Below are 18,799 nucleotides of genomic sequence, written 5' to 3' on the forward strand. Positions count from 1 at the left end.
CACCACTTTTTCATTCTGCCACAAATTTCTACGGAGATTGAGGCTCAGGGCTTTGTGTGCCACTCCAATACCTTACTTGTCTGTCGCTTAAGCCATATTTGCCAACTGGTTGGAAGTATGCTTGGGTCATTTCCATTTGGAAGACCCATTTCGCGTGGACAAAAGCCTTTAACAACTTCCTTATATGTCTTGCAGATGTTGCTTCAATAATCCACCATAATTTCCTCCTCATGGTGCACATCTATTTTCTTTGATGTGGCACCCCAGTCCCTCCTGCAGCATAACAGCAACCGCCACATACATGAATTACCTGCCAACCACGTCTTCACCGTTTGGATGATGTTCTTCGGCTGCCAAAAGCTCCCCCCTTATTTCCTCCAAACATAACGCTATGGTCATTATGGCGCAACACAGCTTCATTTTTGCTATCAATCAGAACCAAGAAAAAATGTCCATATCTGCCATCCAAAAAACCTATCCAATATTTGCCCCTTGGGCATTTGCGCAAAACTGTTTCTACTAGGCTTTCTTTCATGATGGTTTTGTAGTCACACGGCTGGCCTTTCGTCTTTTCTGAAGACAGGCACATTTATTCCAAGGTATAAATGGCGATATTTATATCACTACGTTTTAGTTTACTATGAAAAGAAGATTATAATTGCTTTCGCACCTCCTCCCCCGAATTGCTTCCACCAAGTTGCATTTGTCCTGGGGAACGATTCACAACATTGCGATTCTTCTCTGGTTAGTTTATGTAAACTTCTGACCCACTGGAATTGTGATACAGTGCAATATAAGTGAAATAATCTGTCTGTAAACAATTGTTGGGAAAATGACTTGTGTCATGCACAAAGTAGATGCCCTAACCGACTTGCCAAAACTATAGTTTGTTAACAAGAAATTTGTGGAGTGGTTGAAAAACTAGTTTTAATGACTCCAACCTAAGTGTTTGTAAACWTCTGACTTCAACTGTACATAAATTTATCAACAGGACAGCCTAAGAAGTCTTGTGTTGTGCATTGCTTTATATGTGCTTTCCAGAGCCTCTCCAGTTTTCTATTTATATTGGTATCTATCCTAGTTTGTTCTTTGTATGTGCTTTCCTTTCCAGCTCACTGYGGCTGTGTTTACACAGGCAGCTAAATTCTGATCTTTTAACCAATTGGACTGCCTGTGTAAATGCATCCTGAGAGCCAGTCCAGTGTTACTGTCTAAGGTCTGTATTCTAGTAGGGGTGAACCCAAACCGTAGGTGTGGGTGGGTTCCCATTACTCTAAGKAATAATTGAGCTGTCCGTTAGATAGGAGGTATTAGTGTACAAACTTTAATGGGCTCAGTGGAACCACATAAAAAGAGCACAGGTTTACTACTAATTAACAATTTACAGTTACCCTATTGTCATGACTAATGGCTGCCAGATTTAGGCCTGTTATAAAACAGCTGTGAGCAGCAGGAGCAGAGGAACCATGGCACATCATAGCTAATATCAATGCAGACATGCAGACACACACATCCTTTTATCTATTGTACTTATGTATTTATTTTTTGTATAAATTACATTCTATACTGATACCAATTCTATACTGGATGCTGATTGGCTGACAGCCATGGTATATCAGACTGTATACCACGGGTATGACAAAACATTTATTTTTACTGCTTTAATTACATTGGTAAGCAGTTTATAAAAGCAATAATGCACCTCGGGGGCTTTTTGGCTAAGGGCTGTGTTGTGCATAAGAATAGTCCTTAGCCATGGTATATTGGCCATATACCACACCTCTTCGGGCCTTATTGCTTACTTATAGATCATGTAATGTATTATAGATGATGGCTAAGGAAGTAGTTTGGCACCATGTTTGACTATGATAGTTTTTAGTGTCTCAAAACTGTACTTGAGTGGTCCACAATGCATTTTGTATTGTCTCTCATGGCTAAACATAGACATGCTAATGCGTTTGTTTTATTTATTTTTAATTTCACTTTTATTTAACCAGGTAGGCTAGTTGAGAACAAGTTCTCATTTACAACTGCAACCTGGCCAAGATAAAGCAAAGCAGTTTGACACATACAACAACACAGAGTTACACATAGAACAAACAAACATACAGTCAATAATACAGTAGAAAAAAAGTATATATACAGTGTGTGCAAATAAGGGAGGTAAGGCAATAAAATAGGCCATAGTGGCGAGGTAATTATGATATAGCAATTAAACACTGGAGTGATAGATGTTCAGAAGATGAATGTATAAGTAGAGATACTGGGGTGCAAAGGAGCAAAATAAAGAAATAAATACAGTATGGGGATGAGGTAGTTGGATGGGCTATTTACAGATGGGCTATGTACAGGTGCAGTGATCTGCTCTGACAGCTGGTGCTTGAAGTTAGTGAGGGAGATAAGAGTSTCCAGCTTCAGCAATTTTTGCAGTTCGTCCCAGTCATTGGCAYCAGAGAACTGGAAGGAAATYCGGCCAAAGWAGMTATTGGCTTTGGGGGTGACTAGTGAAATATACCGGCTGGAGCGCGTGCTACGGATGGGTGCTGCTATGGTGACCAATGAACTGAGATAAGGCYGGGTTTTACCTAGCAGAGACTTGTAGATGACCTGGAGCCAGTGGGTTTGGCGACGAGTATGAAGTGAGGGCCAGCCAACGAGAGCGTACAGGTCGCAGTGGTGGGTGGTATATGGGGCTTTGGTGACAAAACAGATGGCACTGTGATAGACTGCATCCTATTTGTTGAGTAGAGTGCTGGGGGCTATTTTGTAAATGACATCGCCGAAGTCGAGGATCGGTAGGATAGTCKGTTTTACGAGGTTATGTTTGGCAGCATGAGTGAAGGATGCTTTGTTGCGAAATAGGAAGTCGATTCTAGATTTAATTTTGGATTGGAGATGRTTYATGTGGGTCTGAAAGGAGAGTTTACAGTCTAACCAGACATCTACGTATGTATTTGTAGTTGTCCACATATTCTAGGTCAGAACCTTACAGAGTAGTGATGCTGGACGAGCGGGCAGGTGCGGGCAGCGATCGGTTGAAGAACATGCATTTAGTTTTACTTGCATTTAAGAGCAGTTGGAGGCCACGGAAGGAGAGTTGTATGGCATTGAAGCTCGTCTGGAGGTTAGTTAGCACAYTGTCCAAAGAAGGGCAAGAAGTATACAGAATGGTGTCGTCTGCGTAGAGGTGGATCAGAGAATCAKCAGCAGCAAGAGRGACATCATTGATYTATACAGAGAAGAGAGTCGGCCCGAGAATTTAACCCTGTGGCATCCCCATAGAGACTGCCAGAGGTCRGGACAACAGGCCCTCCGATTTGACACACTGAACTCMATCTGAGAAGTAGTTGGTGAACCAGGCGAGGCATTTGAGAAACCAAGGCTGTTGAGTCTGCCGATAAGAATGTGGWGATTGACAGAGTCGAAAGCCTTGGCCAGGTCGATGAATACAGCTACACAGTAATGTCTCTTATCGATGGCAGATATGATATCGTTTAGGACCTTGAGCGTGGCTGAGGTGCACCCATGACCAGCTCGGAAGCCAGATTGCATAGCGGAGAAGGTAGGTGGGATTCGAAATGGTCGGTGATCTGTTTGTTAACTTGACTTTCGAAGACCTTAGTAAGGCAGGGTAGGTTAGATATAGGTCTGTAGCAGTTTGGGTCTAGAGTGTCTCCCCCTTTGAAGAGGGGGATGACCGAGGCAGCTTTTCCAATCTTTGGGMATCTCAGACGATACAAAAGAGAGGTTGAACAGACTAGCAATAGGGGTTTCAACAATTTCTGCAGATACTTTTAGAAAGAGAGGGTCCAGATTGTCAAGCCCGGCTGATTTGTAGGGGTCCAGATTTTGCAACTCTTTCAGAACATCAGCTATCTGGATTTGGGTGAAGGAGAAATGTGGGAGGCTTGGGCAAGTTGCTTTGYGGGGTGCAGGGCAGTTGACCGGGGTAGGGGTAGCCAGGTGGAAAGCATAGCAAGCCATAGAAAAATGCTTATTGAAATTCTCAATTATCATGGATTTATTGGTGGTGACAGTGTTTCCTAGCCTGGGCAGTTGGATGGTGCTCTTATTCTCCATGGACTTTACAGTGGTCCCAGAACTTTTTGAAGTTTGTGCTACAGGATGCAAATTTCTGTTTGAAAAAGCTAGCCTTAGCTTTCCTAACTGCTTGTGTATATTGGTACCTAACTTCCCTGAAAAGTTGCATATCACGGGGGCTATTTGATGCTAATGCAGTATGCCACATGTTTTTGTTCTGGTCAAGGGCAGTCAGGTCTAGAGTGAACCAAGGGCTATATCTGTTCCTGGTTCTACATTTTTTGAATAGGGCATGCTTATTTAAGATGGTGAGGAAGGCACTTTTAAAGAATAACCAGGCATCCTCTACTGACGGGATAAGGTCAATATCCTTCCAGGATACCCGGGCCAGGTCGATTAGAAAGGCCTGCTTGCTGAAGTGTTTTAGGGAACGTTTGACAGTGATGAGGGGTGGTCGTTTGACCGCAGACCCATTACGGATGCAGGAAATGAGGCAGTGATCGCTGAGATCTTGGTTGAAAACAGCAGAGGTGTATTTGGCGAGCAAGTTGGTTAGGATGATATCTATAAGGGTGCCCGTGTTTACGGATTTGGGATTTTACGGATTTTATTCATACAGTAATGGAATGACCATCCCTTATTCAATGTTACTAGTCCTTCACTATCATCTTGCAGGCCTGTGATGTTTACCTTGCAAGAACTGAATCACCCAACCACATTTCATATGTTCCTGGAGAGGGGTTTATTTATTGGATGTGATTGGAAAAAAGGTATGTGGCCTGTTCCTTTTCAGCTTGGTGTCTTAATCAATAAATGAATCAATAATCCTTCATCATCTGATCACACACAGAATATTRCCAGCTGTGTAATCATTAGCTGCTGTCCAACTGTGGCATGACCAGGATTCAGTTTCTGGTTAATCTCACGACAGGAACTGGAAGGTCCATTGTGGTATCATGCTACTATCACCCAGAACCGGGAATTTTACATTTTATTTTTTACATTTTACACCGTGTTATGGTTTTATAGGATCTCATTCTTTCCTGTCACATTCTTCCAGCATCTTAGTATGTACAGTGCATTCAGAAAGTGTTCAGACCCCTTGACTTTTTCACATTTTATGTTACAGCCTTATTCTAAAAATGGATTCAATAAATACCTCATAATGACAAACGCTAAAACCGGTTTTTAGACATTTTTGCAAATTCATTKAATATAAAAAACAGAAATAACTTTACATAAGTATTCAGACCCTTTGCTATGAGATTCGAAATTGAGCTCATCTCATCCTTGAGATGTTTCTACAACTTGATTGGAGTCCACCTGTGGTAAATTCAATTGATTGGACATGATTTGGAAAGGCGCCAGACAGGATTGTGTTGAGGCACAGCTCTGAAGAAGGGTACGAAAACATTTCTTCAGCATTGAAGGTCTCTAAGAACACAGTGGCCTCCATCATTCTTAAATGATGGAGGCCACCTCACCTCAGGGAGGTGACCAAGAACCTGAAAGTTCCTCTGTGGAGATGGGAGAACCTTCCAGAAGGGCAACCATCTCTGCAGCACTCTACCAATCAGGCCTTTATGGTAGAGGGGCCAGATAGAAGCCACTCCTCAGTAAAAGGCACATGACAGCCRGCATGGAGTTTGCCAAAAGGAACCTAAAGGACTCAAACCATGAGAAACAAGATTCTCTGGTCTGATGAAACCAAGATTGAACTCTTTGGCCTGAATGCCAAGCYTCACATCTGTAGGAAACCTGACACCATCATGCTGTGGGGATGTTTTTCAGTGGCAGGGACTGGGAGACTGGTCAAGATCAAGGGGAACGATGAACGGAGCAAAGTACAGAGGTCCTTGATGAAAACCTGCTCCAGAGTGCGCAGGACCTCAGACTGGGGCAAAGTTCTAAGAACACAGCCAAGACAATGCAGGAGTGGCTTCGTGATAAGTCTCTGAATGTCCTTGAGTGGCGCAGCCTGACCCCGAACATCTCTGGAGAGACCTGAATGTACAGTAGCTGTGCAGCAACGCTCCCCACCCAACCCGACAGAGCTTGAGAGGATCTGCAGAGAAAAATGGGAGAAACTCCCCAAATAAAGGTGTGCCAAGCTTGTAGCGTCATAACCAAGACTCGAGGCTGTAATTGCTACCAAAGGTCTCCAACAAAGTACTGAGTAAAGGGTCTGAATGCTTATGTAAATGTTATATTTTAGTGTTATATTTTTWATAATTTTGCAAAAAWTTCTAAAAAGCTGTTTTTGCTTTGCCATTATGGGGTATTGTGTGTAGATTGATGGGTAAAAACGATTTAATCCATTTTTTAATAATGCTTTAACGTAACAATGTGGAAAAAGCCAAGGGGTCTGAATCCTTTCCGAATGCACTGTAATAAGGGAAACTAAATGCAGGACAATTTTGACTATCAGTAAGCCAATTGAAGTCCTCTACCCATCAAACCTAAATAATGCAGTCCAAGTGACCAATACAGTATCGGAAGCTAGGCTTGAAAAATTCCAACTTTTCCAAACTTCCCAGGATTGCCAGAAATCCTGGTTGGAACATTCCCAAAATCAGGAGCGAGTTTTTGGGAAAGTTACCAGAATCTTGTAGCCCTAGCAGCTACCTAATCTCACCACTAGGTTGTTTAAAGGACTGGCCTATCCTGTCCTTACTGGCAACCGTCTCTTTACAGGATGTCAAGCCATGAGACCTGGAGTTGTTGCTAGGCAGACCAAATGGCACTATATTCTGTATGTAATGCAGTACTTTTGGCTAGATTTTTGGCCAGGACCAATAGGGTTCTTTTAAAATGTAGGTGAGACAGTCTTCTACTTCATGATGCTACTTTGTTGTCGGAGTGGACCYCGGAGCTCTCGACTCGGGCTGGGTGCATCAGATCAAGATTTAGACAGACTACTCCAGACACTATTGCGTCCCAAATGGCCCCCTGTTCCCTACATAGTGCAATACTTTTGACCATGGCCTACAGGGCTCAGGTTTCCTTCCTATCCCTGCTTTGATATATCACCAAGATCTGACCCTGGCTTTCATGTGGCTAATGAGTTGGGCCGATCCACTTCACTTATCTTGTTATATTAATCCTCCAAATCCTAACCTTCCATCAGGCTCTCTCTGCGCTAAACATCTGTGTCCCAAATTCCCTATTTAGTGCACTACTTTGACTGGAGCCCATAGGTGTATTAGTACTGAGTGTGTAGGGCGTAGTCTTTCTTTTGCTTCTTTCCATCTCGTTTACACTTCAAACACATAACTAAACCTCGGACAGACATGGATAAAACCTGCACACTCTGTCCCACAATATATATATATATATATATATTTTAACCTTTGTTTAACTAAGCAAATCAGTTAAGAACAAATTCTTATTTACAATGACAGCCTAGGAACAGTGGGTTAACTGCCTTGGGGATTCAATCTAGCAACCTGTCAGTTACTGGCCCAATGCTCTAACCACTAGGCTACCTGCCACGCCAAATATCATCCAAAGTAAATGGACAAAACACACACAAACGCTAGACATGATCATTTCCATACTATTTCCAGAAAGAGCCACGTTGGCACCTCTTCACCAGCGTCATTAAAAAGCTCTTGAGGACCAAACGACAAGCAGAGGATCGGAGGAGTGAAGTGAATTACAGAAGCACGACTACTAGATTACAGGAATGCTAACTTCATCAACCTCTCAATTCGCCACTGATTTGCATCTCAATCGTGTTCACAATGAATTCATCAGGCCTGCGCTGCGTAGCTCCCCTGCTCCTGTTCCCTGGTCCCAGTTAGCAGAGGAGGCGCAGATGAGAAGCAGGGGAGCAGTGCTGGGGCGGTGGACCCAGGAGTTAGGGGGATAGCTTATTTCATGAAGGGTCAGTCAGAGATTGAGGTTTGAATATAGTGCAGCGAATTGGTGTTTCTCAGATGGATCATGGATAGAGGGAGGTAGGTAGAATATGGTGTGAGTAATCCACTGACATCCCTAATACCCAAACAAACTCTAGTAGAGGCATTGTAATATCACATATGAATACAAATCTGTGTACACAAATTCACATACACCGAATATGTACACAAGTACATGAGCCTATATGCACACACACTGACTCAAATATGTTTGGTGTTTAAGAATAGACCCAATGGTAGCACAGCAAAGCAGAAATGTTCACAATATGCCCCTTCTCCCTTTAGCTGAGAGAGAGCTTTCAGACTGAAGAAATCATTTTTCACAGGCCTCAAAAGGAAGTGACAGTCAGTAATTGCCCCATTGTGTTGTGTCTTTCACAGGGTCACTGCGCTGCACTTCAAGGAGCAACAGCCCAACTCCTTTTCCTCTGCCTCTGCTGCCTCCTCTGTCTGTCTGTCTGTCTTTCCATACCACGGCCTGTTTCACACTGATAGCGCAAGTCACTATGTTCTGTTGGTGTGCCAGCCCCAAGTCCTAATAACGGATTATAATGCTGCACCCTGGCTGCTCCTCTCCTCTCCTCCGCTACACAGCTACACAGAAGGGCTTTCAAGTCCTTTCATTACACAAACGCTTTCATTACACAAACGCTTTCATCGTATTCTGGTAACTAATCTGGGACTATAGGAAAAACTATAGGCTGTATATTGTTTCTAGATGTATCCACCATCGGGCAATGAGGAAGAAATTCTTACGTGAGCCATTGGTTTGATTATCAACGGGCTTCCAATGGGAAACCTTATATAACAACAATCACAAAGTATGGTCTCATGACAATGTGTCATGACTATACAACCATATTTTTGGGGGGAATAAATAATATGTAAATGGATGATGACTACATTATAAATGATAACATTATAGCTTTAAATGTATTTGATTGATCAGTGATCAATGTTTCCTTTTTTTAAGGAAACATCTATTTAAGTTCCACTGTAGTGCTTGGCAAGTACCTGTAATTTTAGGCCTTTCCCAATGTGCAAAAACTGGTTGAATCAACATTGTTTCAACATCCTTTTAACCCAAAAGATGTATGTGATGATGTTGAATCAATGTGTCAAAACTGATAGAAAAMATTCTCTCCKTGAAGTCCCAAACTCAGTCACAACAATAGATCTGTAATGCAGTTCAGGGTAGCCTAATGACTTCATCTTTTAGCTAATGGTCTGTCGGTAGTGACATTAATGACTCACGGTCCTGAGTAGACTGGGTCAGAGTGTCCCAATATAGTGCACTAGGGCCCATAGGGCTCAATAATAGGGGTGGTATATATAGGGAATATGGTGCCATTTGGGATGCTGCGATGGTTCCAACGTGTGGGTCCACTGTGGGGCTCAAAGCATAGGTAAGTAATATGGTATTGACTGGTAAATGTGTCTGTCTGGCTTTTCATTTCCCTGTCTAGAAGTTGAGACCTAACATTAATGACTTACAATATTATCTGATTTCAACCTTTATTTCAATATGTATATCAGTAGGGCAATGATGCACATATCTAAACCCCTCTGCTCAGTGTCCAATGGATTTGCAACCTCTTTCATAGAGACAAATGGTTGGCTATACTGTTCTTGACCTCTTTAAATGTACAAATGCACAACTTTATACATATCTGCATACACGGGATGTAGCCTACAGCATGCTATGGTGCTGGACGCGTGTCATGTCAACAGGCCTCAGAATTGCCTGCATTCCATTATTAAAGGCAGCATCTCCACTAAAGGATCGCAGACGACTACTGTATGTGGCTTCCATTCAATCTATACACACACTCCATTGGAACTGTGGCTTCCATTCAATCTATACAAATACTCCATAGGATTGACATACCTGTAGATACAGTGTATTCGTTAATTTAAAGCACTAATGCTAGTAGTGATTAGTAGGGATAGGAGACAGTGGTGGCTGGTGGCACTTTAAATCGAAGGATGAGCTCATAGTAATGGCTGGAATGGACTAAATGAATGGAATGGCATCATTCCAGCCATTACTATGAGCTGTCCCCTCACCAAAAAATCTAATCAAATCAAATGTTATTTGTCACATGCGCCGAATACAACAGGTGCAGACCTTACCGTGAAATAGTTACTTACAAGCCTTTAACCAACAATGCAGTTTTAAGAAAAATAAGAGTTAAGAAAATATTTACTAAATTAACTAAACTAAAAATAAAAGAGAAACAATAAAAGAACAATACCAAGGCTATGTTCAGGGGATACCGGTACAGAGTCAATATGCAATGTACAGGTTAGTCGAGGTAATTCAGTTAATATGTACCATAGGTAGGGGTAAAGTGACTATGCATAAATAATAAACAGTGAGTGGCAGCAGCGTAAAAAAGGAAAGAGGGTCAATGCAAATAGTCCGGTCAGCCATTTGATTAGCTGTTCAGCAGTCTTATGACTTGGGGGTAGAAGCTGTTAAGAAGCCTTTTGGACCTAGACTTGGCGCTCTGGTACCGCGTGCTGTGCGGTAGCAGAAAGAACAGTCTATGACTAGGTTAGCTGGAGTCTTTCACKATTTTTAGGGCCTTCCTCTGACACCGCCTGGTGTAGAGGTCCTGGATGGCAGGCAGCTTAGCCCCAGTGATGTACTGGGCCATATGCACTACCCTCTGTAGTGCCTTGCGGTCAGAGGCCGAGCAATTGCCGTACCAGGCAGTGATGCAACCAGTCAGGATGCTCTCGATGTTGAACTTTTTGAGGATCTGTAGAACTTTTTGAGGATCCGAGGACCCATGCCAAATCTTTTTTGTCTCCTGAGGGGGAATAGGCATTGTAGTGCCCTCTTCACGACTGTCTTGGTATGTTTGGACCATGATAGTTTGTTGGTGATGTGGACACCAAGGAACTTGAAACTCTCGACCCGCTCCACTACAGCACCGTRGGTGAGAATGGGGGCCCGTTCAGCCCGCCTTTTCCTGTAGTCCACGATCAGATCCTTGGTCTTGATCACATTGAGGGAGAGGTTMTTGTCCTGGGTCCGCACTGCAGGTCTCTGACCTCCTCCCTATAGGCTGTCTCATCATTGTCGTTGATCAGGCCTACCACCATTGTGCCGCTGCAAACGTAATGATGGTGTTGGAGTCGTGCTTGGCCACGCAGTCATGAGTGAACAGGGAGTACAGGAGGGGACTAAGCACACACCCAATAGGGGCCCCCGTGTTGAGGATCAGTGTGGCATATGTGTTGTTGCCTACCCTTACCACCTAGGGGTGGCCCATCAAGCAGTCAAGGATCGAGTTGCAGAGGGAGGTGTTTAGTCCCAGGGTCATTAGCTTAGTGATGAGCTTTGGGGGAACTATGGTGTTGAACCCGGAGCTGTAGTCAATAAACAGCATTCTCATGTAGGTGTTCCTTTTGTCCAGGRGGGAAAGGGCAGTGTGMAGTGCAATAGAGATTGCGTCATCTCTAGACCTGTTGGGGCYGTTTACAAATTGGAGTGGGTCTAGTGTTTCTGGAATGAATGTGTTGTTGTGAACCATGACCAGCCTTTCAAAGCACTTCATGGCTACAGACGTGAGTGCTACGGGTCAGTAGTCATTTAAGACAGGTTACCTTGGTGTTCTTGGGCACAGGGACTATGTTGGTGTGCTTGAAACATGAAGGTATTACAGACTCAGGGACAGATTGAAAATGTCAGTGAAGACACTTGCCTGTAGGTCAGTGCATGCTCGGAGTACACGTCCTGGTAATTCGTCTGGCCTTGCGGCCTTGTAAATGTTGACCTGTTAAAAGGTCTTACTCACATCGGCTACAGCGGAAGTGATCACACAGTTGTCAGGAAAAGCTGGTGCTCTCATGCGTCAGTATTGCTTTCCTCGAAGTGCGTATAGAAGTAATTTAGCTCGTCTGGTAGGCTTGTGTCACTGGGCAGCTCACGCCTGGGCTTCCCTCTGTAGTCCGTAATAGTTTGCAAGTCCTGCCACATTCAATGAGCATCGGAGCCGGTGTAGTGGGATTTAATCTTAGTCCTGTATTGACGCTTTGTCTGTTTGAAAGTTCGTCGGAGTGCATAGCAGGATTTCTTATAAGCGTCTGGGTTAGAATCCCGCTCTTTGAAAGCGGCAGCTTTACCCTTTAGATCAGTGCGGATGTTGCCTGCAATCCATGGCTTCTGGTTGGGGTATGTACGTAAGGTCACTGTGGGGACGATGTCATCGATGCACTTATTGATGAAGCCAGTGACTGATGTGGTATACTCCCCAATGACATCGGATGAATCCCGGAACATATTCCAGTCTGTGCTAGCAAAACAGTTCTGTAGRTTAGCATCTGCATCATCTGACCACTTCCGTATTGAGTGAGTCACTGGTACTTCCTGCTTTAGTTTTTGTGTGTAAACAGGAATCAGGAGGATAGAATTATGGTCAGATTTGTCAAATGGAGGGCAAGAGAGAGCTTTGTACGTGTCTCTGGCTATAGAGTAAAGGTCTGTAAAATACAGCCAACTTTATATTATTCATGTCGTTGTTCAGCAACAAKTCAGMGAAACATAAGGTATTACAGTTTGGTTGGTAGGATAGCCTTGAACGAGCTCATCCAGTTTATTTTCCATTGATTGCACGTTGGCTAATAGGACGGAGGGTTACCCACTCGCCGACTAATTCTCACACCTGCGTCCCCTGTATCGGCTTATTTTCTTCATGCGAATGACGAGGATTTGGGCCTTGTCCGGTATCTGCAGTAAATCCTTTGCGTCCGACTCGCTAATAAAGAAAGTGAGTAATCGCTGTTCTGATATGCAGAAGCGCTTTTTGGTCATAAGAGACGGTGGCAGAAACATTAGGTACAAAATAAGTTACAAACAACGAGAAAAAAAACAGAAAATAGCACAATTGGTTAGGAGCCCGAAAAATATCAGACATCTCCTCTGGCGCCATCAGCCTCCTCTGATGGGAGATAATAATATGTAAATGTACTAAATACACTGCACTTTATCCCATCAGTGGGTAGGCCTACAATGCAGCGCTGTACCCATGCTGACTCCCATGAGTCATCACAGATATGAAGAACAAGCGTTTGTCTGCCATTTAATGAACAGGAATTAAGTGAGGCTTCTTCCCGAATGGCATCCTACATGTATTTCCTTTATAGTGCAGTGTAAGCGCACTACTTTGACCAGGCCTCATAGGGTGCGCTATACACTCTTAGAAAAAGGGGTTGCAAAAGGGTTATTTGTCTGTCCCCATAAAATAACCCTTTTGGGTTCCATGTAGAACCCTCTGTGGAGGCTGGCAGGTYGCCTAGCAGTTAAGAGTGTTGGGCCAGTAACTGGAAGGTTGCCGGTTTGAATCCCTGAGCTGACTAGGTGAAATATATGTTCACGTGCCCTTGAGCAAGGCACTTAACCCTAATTGCTCCTGTAAATTGCTCTGGATAAGAGCATCTGCTAAATTACTAAAATGACAATGTAACTGAAAAGGTTTAGATAGCAGCTTTTTTATAAGAGTGTATAGGTATAGAGACCTATGCCATTTTGCAAACACTGTAGCCTGCCATTGTACTTTGCAATTAAAAAGCTGATAATATGGACATCAAATAGTGGGCATGTGGGATTATAATTACATTATCTTTTTACATGGATCAACAGTTTTGGTTTTGATCATAGGAACAATGGATAGACACTCGTCCAAAACATACGTATGACTAAGTTTAGCGATTTAGTATTGAAGAAACTGTTATTCCGTTAACCATTAGGGTTATATTTTTGTCGGTATCTTGTGGACATGTTGCGTCGGTTGGGCAGCATCCCGCGACGGTTGATAAGTGGCAACCAGTACAATATGTTCTCAAAATCAGCTATATCCAGCCTACACGGTCGCCTATAGGGACAGTTTATATTAGGGCTGTCAAACTGATTTTGCCCCGTGGCCGCGTTCGGTCTTCAAGTAGGGTCGGAGGGCCACACTAAAAATTGGTTACCCTATATGTATTTCCTCGTAGTCAAAACTTGCGAAAGATAGTCCTCTATCCATAGTTTTTGGAATTTTCGATATTCCCTGGCTGTCTAGCTTTAATTTCGGTGATTATCATTGAGCCGGGAAACAGTCGTGGAAACAGTATAAATGTAGGTCCGTTATCATTCCTACACAGTTTCGATTTGGTATTAGTCATTTTAAAGTAGGCTATATTGAGTTCGTCCCCCCGAAAAAAAAATATATATATATATATATTTAGGCCATATGTTTTACACCCCTGGTTTATATTGAGACGAAATATGGGTGGCATATTGAAGGCTGAATGTATGCCTATTCACCAAACAGGGAAAGGGTTTAAATAAACCATCATTTACCCTATCTAAATAGTATGGTTCATGGTATGTGGATCACGTGACCCAATCAAATAATGATTGGTTAAATAATTTAATTTCTATTAATAAATATGTATTATGGTATAGACTGCCTGCAGTCTCCCCGCTAAAAGGAAAATGTGCAGCCCTTACAAATGTCCTCAATCTTGTCAGGACTTGGGTTTTGCTATAAGTAACCTTGGGAAAATGAATCGAGGGGTCAAGTGATGGCGCAAAAAGGCAAACATTTTATCCTACAACAGGAATAGCATGGCACACAGCTCTAGACCTCAAATGAAAGCTAGTCAAATGGTGATGTCTTCAACTGCAATGACACTGCTTTATTTAGGTTATATTCAACATATTCCCTTCCAAAATATACATTTATAAATGACACGGTGCACGGATTGGACGGTTTGCCAGGCGCTGCGAATGATTACTGTCTGTGTAGAAGCGTGTTTTTTTCTCTGCAACATCCATCTGCATGATGGTTGCCTACGTACCCACACCATAGCTGCCTGTGCTTCATATCCTCGCATTATGCATGGCTGAATTCAGCTACATTCTACATTCATATAAACAGTGTTGGAGGAAAAGGCTAATGTTTGCAAGGTATAGCCTATCAATTAGATATGATGATATTGCGTGAGGGTTTGTGGGATGGTAGGTTTATTATTAATGTAGCTTTTATCCGGCCCTGTATGACAGCATCTAGCTAATCATTGATGTGAAAAMGAGGCTATTCGTTGACATGTGGTGATTTACGTCTCCTCCACCGTGTATGGCTTACCTTCTGTTGTCGCCTAGCCATATCCGTGGGCTGTTTTGCATTGAAAGGGTAGGCGATGCACCGCATCACAAATACATATAGTTGCAGCTTCTTTTTGCGCTCCTCTTCCTCCTTCTGCAAATTGGCCTCTTCCACCTTCTCCTGTTCGCTGGCAGCAGACGGGCTCGGGCTGGTCGGACGAGCACTACTGCGACTGCTGCTGCTGGGRGCAAGCCCGCCGGAGCTCTCGCTCGTCCGGCTTGGAGAGATGCGGGCTCCGCTCTGGGGTGCCGATGCCTCCTTGTGATGGTGTTCCTCCTCGACCATCCCACCATCCGATTCCTCCTCGCTGGATGACGGATCCAACATATCGCTGCCTAGAGAGGATGTAGCCTGGCAGAACTCCTATTTGCAGAAATTGTGAAATTGATACGAATTCGAACAATAAACTGAAATTAAACCGTTATCTGATTCAAAACGAAAGACACCCGAATTTGCTGAGCCTTTTCTTAAGGTTGCCATAAAATACGATTTATGCTTAGAGAGAGAGCTGAGATGTTGCACGCACACAGACAGCACGGCAATCTCTTCCTGCACGGTGACTCGCCAGTCACCGCCACGGATGTGCAAGAAGGAGGTGGGAGAGAAAGGGAGGAGGGGCGCGAATGAGTGAAAGTGGCTCCTTCAATGAAAAACGCAAGCGATGGCCTCTTCCTGCCAGTTGGGCTCTAGAATTGTTGAACGAAGTCGCGCAGGCGTAAGGAGAGGAGCTGGCCATGGTGCTGAATCTGTTCTTTGGCGCCTGCCTTTCGGGTCGGTCGTGTGAAACGGGGTAAACCAGTTGACTTTGAACGAATATCCATTATTGACCTCTGCAGTTGTTGATGTTTTGTTACAGTGTGTGTAGGCGTACTGTATTCACAAATCAATTAAATTGAGGTGTAATAGGCTACATGTAAATATGTAGTGAGTGACAGTGGTAGGTTTATTACCATTACTCAGAGCATAGATCACCAATGTATAATTACTATTAGGAATTACATACTGTAAACATAATCTACTGACCCTGCAGATTAATAATCCCCACAAACAGTAGCGGTTCTAGCTTGTATGGCTCCCTGTGGCCCCATTGTGTCCCCGCACAAAAGTATGTCTAGGAGACAGAACGCGTCTCCCTCCTGAGCGGTATGACGGCTGCGTGGCCCCATTGTGTTTATACTTGCGTACTATTGTTTGTAAAGATGAACGTGGTACCTTCAGGCTTTGGAAATTGCTCCCAAGGATGAACCAGACTTGTGGACGTCTACAATTTTTTTTCCTGCGGTCTTGGCTGATTTCTTTTGATTTTCCCATGATGTCAAGCAAAGAGGCACTGATTTTAAAGGTAGGCCTCGAATACATCCGCAGGAAAACCTCKATTTGACTCAAATTATGTCAATTAGCCTATCAGAAGCTTCTAAAACCATGACATAATTTTCTGACATTTTCCAAGCTGTTTAAAGGCAGTCAACTTAGTGTATGTAAACTTCTGACCCACTGGAATTGTGGTGCAGTGAATTCTAAGTYAAATAATCTGTCTGTAAACAATTGTTGGAAAACTTACTTGTGTCATGCACAAAGTAGTTGTCCTAACTGACTTGGCAAAACTATAGTTTGTTAACAAGACATTCGTGGAGTGGTTGAAAAACTAGTTTTAATGACTCCAACCTAAGTGTATGTAAARTTCCGACTTCAACTTTATATTCACAGTATTATGAATGAATTGTGGTTTATTTGGTAGCACTTAATAGTGTGACTGATTTTAATATTTGCATTAATACTGTACAATGTTAGAGGTGCACTATTTGATAGATTCCCCCACTCCCCTACCTCGGGCTTCCAGTGGGGAGAGCTGAGGTCAACCTACCCCCACCCCCTCCCCAGCTCGTACTTCTGAGTGGGAGACCTTCCCAGGCAGTAGTTTGCCTAGCTCACAAACTAGAACCAGGGCGCCCACTCCGACAAAGTTAATTGACCCACCCCTACCTCGGGCTTCCAGTGGGGAGAGCTGAGGTCAACCTACCCCCACCCCCTCCCCAGCTCGTACTTCTGAGTGGGAGACCTTCCCAGGCAGTAGTTTGCCTAGCTCACAAACTAGAACCAGGGCGCCCACTCCGACAAAGTTAATTGACCCACAGTCCCACACGGTGACATGCTATCATTGGCATGATGAGCAAATGAGCGATAGAAAACCGACAGCGCAAATGTCACCATTTCAAAATGTTTGTGTGGGCGCCCCATGTCGCCCTGGGCGGCTGCCCATGTCACCTATACCTACGTCCACCACTGCTCACAAATGATCATTCAGTGTTTAGAAAGTGTTCATACCCCAGTGTCAGGTGGAAAGCAGACTGAACCAGGTATTCCTCTAGGATTTTGTCTGATTTTGTCTATCTCCATTCCAATTCTTTTTTATCCTGAAACACTCCCCAGTCCTTAACGATTACAAGCATACTGATAACATGATGCAACCACCACTATGCTTGAAAACAGGGCCACAACTTTGGTTCATTTAAAAATAAAAATAAATTACCCCCAAATTCATGGTATCCAATTCTTAGTAGTTACTGTCTTGTCTCATCGCTACAACTCCCGTACGGGCTCGGGAGAGACATGCGTCCTCTGAAACACCACTCAACCACTGCTTCTTAACACAGCGCACATCCAACCCAGAAGCCAGCCTCTGCAATGTGTCAGAGGAAACACTGTACACCTAGCAACCTGGTCAGCGTGCACTGCGACCAGTCTGCCACAGGAGTCACTAGTGCGCGATGAGACAAGGATATCCCTACCGGCCAAACCCTCCCTAAACCAGACGACGCTAGGCCAATTGTACGTCGCGCCATGGACCTCCCGGTCGCGGCCAGCTGCGACAGAGCCTGGGCTCGAACCCAGAGTTTCTGTTGGCACAGCTAGCACTGCAATGCAGTGCCTTAGACCACTGTGCCACCCGGGAGGCTTCAACTTTGGTTTTTGAAGTGGGGGGGCCTTAATATATATACTGTATATTTTTTTCAATATTTTTTATCATAGTGGGATAAACACTTCAAACAGCCTACCCCACCTCTTGGAGGCGTCCACATGGTCCTAAAGCCCACTGTTGCCTCGTTTTGTATCACATTCCAATAATAAAACTGTGGGTGGGGGGACAAAAATGCATGTCCCCCCCTGTCCCCGTCCCCAGTGTTGCACCCCTGCTTGATAATATGGAGAGTGGTACTCAGTAATGTTTTGTATTGGATTTGCCAAAAACATAATACTTTGTATTCAGGACAAAAGTTATTTGCTTTACCACATTTTTTTGCCTTGTTACTTTAGTGTGTTGTTACAAACAGGATGCATGTTTTGCAATATTTTTATTCTATACAGGCTTTATTCTTTTCACTCTGTCAATTAGGTTAGTATTCTGGAGTAACTACAATGTTGTTGATCCATCCTCAGTTTTCTCCTATCACAGCCATTAAATTCTGTAACTGTTTTAAAGTCACCATTGGCCTCATGGTGAAATCGCTGAGTGGTTTTCTTCCTCTCCGGCAACTGAGTTAGGAAGGACACGTATCTTTGTAATGACTGGGTGTATTGATACACCATCCAAAGTGTAATTAATAACTTCACCATGCTCAAAGGGATACTCATTGTCTGCTTTTATTTTTTATTTTTACTCATCTACCAATAGGTGCT

At 43.6% G+C, this 18,799-nt stretch overlaps 1 pseudogene; it reads right to left on the minus strand.

Annotated features, from left to right (window-relative positions):
* The window catches only part of LOC111970320 (calcium-dependent secretion activator 1-like), a 157,710-nt pseudogene extending 141,984 nt beyond the window's left edge, over window positions 1-15,726 (minus strand).
* Window positions 15,727-18,799: the final 3,073 nt, after the last annotated feature.

This window comes from Salvelinus sp. IW2-2015, linkage group LG11, assembly GCF_002910315.2.
Source record: "Salvelinus sp. IW2-2015 linkage group LG11, ASM291031v2, whole genome shotgun sequence".
NCBI lineage: Eukaryota > Metazoa > Chordata > Actinopteri > Salmoniformes > Salmonidae > Salvelinus > Salvelinus sp. IW2-2015.